We start from the raw sequence: 3,316 nt of genomic DNA, 5'->3' as shown, positions 1-3,316 counted from the left end.
GGCGGGCGACCCGTGGCAGGCGGCGGGCGTGCAACGGAGCAGCTGCGGCCTCGCGTGGCGGGCACGCGACAGAGGAGCGCAGCGGTGAGCGAGGAGTTTGGGTCGCTGGCAGGTGGGCCAGAGACAGACACAAGCGGACAAGAGAAGGACAAAAGAAGGAGAGAAGAGTGTCCGCTTTTGTCGAGACGCATCGATCGCACAAATTTGCTCTCGGTTTGAGTTGGGACGGAGAAAAATGGACAACCGTAGAGCACTTTGTCCGTTTGGCCAGATTTTACCCCGTACGGACCAAACCAGATCGGTCGCGCGCTGGAGTTGCCCGAACCTCTATAGCCGCCTTCCCGAGCTCCTCATCACTTCCACGCCCTCGACGCCACCTCCTCCCAACCATTGGCACCTCCTAGCAGAGATCTGCGTGATGGGGTTGCTGGGGAGCGCGCGCCGTCCAGAGAGACAAGGCAGCTCCCAAGCACAGGATCCAGCAGCGCTGGCTTCTCCTCTCCTGCGCCGCCGTTGTCCACCCATCCTCATCCCGTGCAAGCATGAGCTTCTCCGGCATCGACGGTGGCCTGCAGTCAAAGGACGACTGCGGCGGCGCTCGATTCGATCTACAGGAGAGAGAGAAGATATGAGGGAGAGAGAGAAGGAAGGAGAGGAAGGATAAAGACAAAGGAAAGAGGAGAGGGGGGTGCGGCTGCGGACATGAGAGGGCCACTGGAACGAGCACCGCTGGCTCGTCATCCTACACATCGCTCTGGAGAAAGAGGAGAGGGAGGTGCGGCGGCGGATGGGAGAGGGTCACCGCAAGGAGCTCCGCCTGCTCGGGGTCGTTCACATCGTGATGGGGCAGAGATACTTCTGTACAACCCTCATGCCCTCAGGTTCTTCCTTACTTCCTGCTGTGCCCCTCTTTTGATTAGTGAATATGTAACTGCATGTTGGGTTAGTGCTATTCCTGCTGTCGCTGGGCAGTACTTTAGGCAAGTCAACCATCCAACTCAGACTCTATTAGCACAAGGAGAAGAGCATCTGAACATGTAGAAGAGCCCCTGTTAGCTTTTCTTGTTTGCAGATTAAACCAATAATCTACATTAGTCGATCTGAGGGTATGTTGAATGGGATATACTGATCTTTAATGATGATGGTCATTCTTATTGTTCAGAGTACACAAGTGGTTTCCCCTGAGGTCTCCTCCTTGCCCGGCTTGTTCATTAAGGTAAGATTTTGATTGTCTCAATTTGTCGCTTCAGTTCCACATAAACCATGAATTGTTGCGTGTAAATTCTCCTATCCCATTAAGTTCATGTGTATAAATCAAGTGGGTTGAAGTGTGCTATGAATTTCCTGAAGAAATTCACTTGAGATATTATATGCATGGTGTGGATTGTTGAGTTTGCTTGGTTATTGGCATGTCATGCCTGTGCAGATCAGCAGGGGGAGGTTTAGGGTGAGACCTTCAAGATGGATTTGTTGTTGTTATTATTTCAGTTTGCGGATAGAGGATGTGGTTCCAGCAAGACAAAAATGACGGTGATGACAAGTGAGATTTATGTTAAGGAGTATTAGCAGATGCTCACAGGATCACTGGAAGTATATAAAGGTATCCACGACCATGGTTGCTTTCCTATCGACACATATATGAATTATAATTATAAACAGTAAGAGTAGTTGTCTTTTCATTTGTTAGAAAACATAGTGTACATAATTATAGCTGTATGCATCATGTATTTTCGTTAAATCGCAACCTGTAATTGTTTGATGTCGTTAAATGTCTATATTGTTTTGTTTACATTCTTAAGTTGGCCTCCATACTATCTGCATTGTCCTGGTAGCCTTGGCAGGTTATAATACACACATCGATAATCCCGGTTCAGTTTGAGCTTTCCATGTAAACTAAAATATTAGGATCATGACTTAACTTAAATTAGCAGTATAGTGTCAATGGGCGTCAATTGAAGCTAACAAGATGTTGTTTACTAAAGAACAGCCCCTTGCTACTTGCACAGTACGTGGAAAAACACCCTAAATAGATTAAAGAAATCATACTTGACCGTGATTACATTTGGTTGACGCTTACATGTATTTCCCATCAGTAGACCAAGTGGGTAATCTTCTATTTCAAGTCCAAGCTTTCAATGCATTTTCTCTTTTTTTTCATGTCCCAGTGATGATTTGCAGGGCCGAATTATGCCATTGTTGATGGTGCACAGGTCTGTTGCATGGTAAACCCAGTATTGGCCGTCCTTTCAAGCTCCTTTGTTCATCCTAGAGAAAAAACTGGAAAATACATATGAACTATATTTTAATCTTTCTATAGTGCATTGCTACGATTACATATATGGATACATCATTTCGATGTGTCAGGAGACCTAAAGCCTTTTAAGAGTTAACCGCCAAACTGGGGACTGGTGTCATAATTGCAGATGGGCTTTGTTCAGTTATTTTTTTGGGGCCTAGAACGATGATGTTTGCAGATGGGCTTTATTCTGTCATAAGAGCTTATCGATCCAGCTTGCATAGTTTTGTTTCTTCAGTGTACTGTGTCTGAGAAAAACATATGTTGTTTCCTGTTTGTTCATGGTCGAGATGGACGGATTTTTGTTGTGTGGGCTGGAGGTGGATTTCTGTTGTGTGGGCTGGAGGTTCTTGAGGTAGGGCACCAGCACCAGCTAAGCTTTCATTCTGGTGAAACGTATGGCATGATTGATGAGCATGCATATCTATATGGTTTTGTGGACACTGATTTGGTTCCATGCCAGTTTATTTCCTGCAGTTGGTCTGTTTCTTTATAGAGATTTTTATTACTAAATTAAATTAGAAATTGAATGTGTACTGCTTTCACCTTCAGTTTAAACATGACATTGTCTTATTTGTGAATAGATGAAAATTAGCAAACAAGCTACAGTTAGTGCATGGATGACCAAGTTTACTTATTACTTTATGAAGATGATTCATAAATGGAATTAGGAGCTAGGTCCTGCATGTTGATTGTGCTTCAAGGTCTACACCTTATAAAATTAACGGTTTTTATTGGTTGTGCATCCTAGGACAAAAAGCTTGATTCATAGATAGCCAAAGAATTGAGGAATTTTTACTCTTTGTCGTAGCAGGGGGAGTGAAGTACACTGTAGGTCCTCGAACTATTTCAGGGGTATCACATAGGTCCTCGAACTATGAAAATCGCTATCCAGGTCCTCGAAGTGCAGTTAGTGTGTCATCCAGGTCCAAAATCTCCCCTACCACCAGCTGGCGGTGTTAAACGTGAAAAAATGGTCATTAATTCTTTGGCATGATGAACAGAAAAAAAAACATATTA

At 44.6% G+C, this 3,316-nt stretch overlaps 1 long non-coding RNA gene across 2 annotated transcripts; it reads left to right on the top strand.

The window, feature by feature from the left end:
• The first annotated feature begins 298 nt into the window (after window positions 1-298).
• On the top strand, window positions 299-2,519 carry LOC123117089 (uncharacterized). Of its 2 annotated transcripts, XR_006457293.1 has the most exons (4): window positions 300-881; window positions 1,163-1,216; window positions 1,427-1,600; window positions 2,179-2,519. It is a non-coding gene; the product is annotated as an uncharacterized lncRNA (long non-coding RNA). The 2 variants fall into 2 exon arrangements; XR_006457290.1 differs by having other exon boundaries at window positions 299-881; window positions 1,427-2,519.
• Window positions 2,520-3,316: the final 797 nt, after the last annotated feature.

This window comes from Triticum aestivum, chromosome 1B (genome assembly GCF_018294505.1).
Source record: "Triticum aestivum cultivar Chinese Spring chromosome 1B, IWGSC CS RefSeq v2.1, whole genome shotgun sequence".
Classification (NCBI taxonomy): domain Eukaryota; kingdom Viridiplantae; phylum Streptophyta; class Magnoliopsida; order Poales; family Poaceae; genus Triticum; species Triticum aestivum.
The sequence above is the reverse complement of the archived record's forward strand: the minus strand, read 5'-3'. Positions and strand labels throughout refer to the sequence as shown.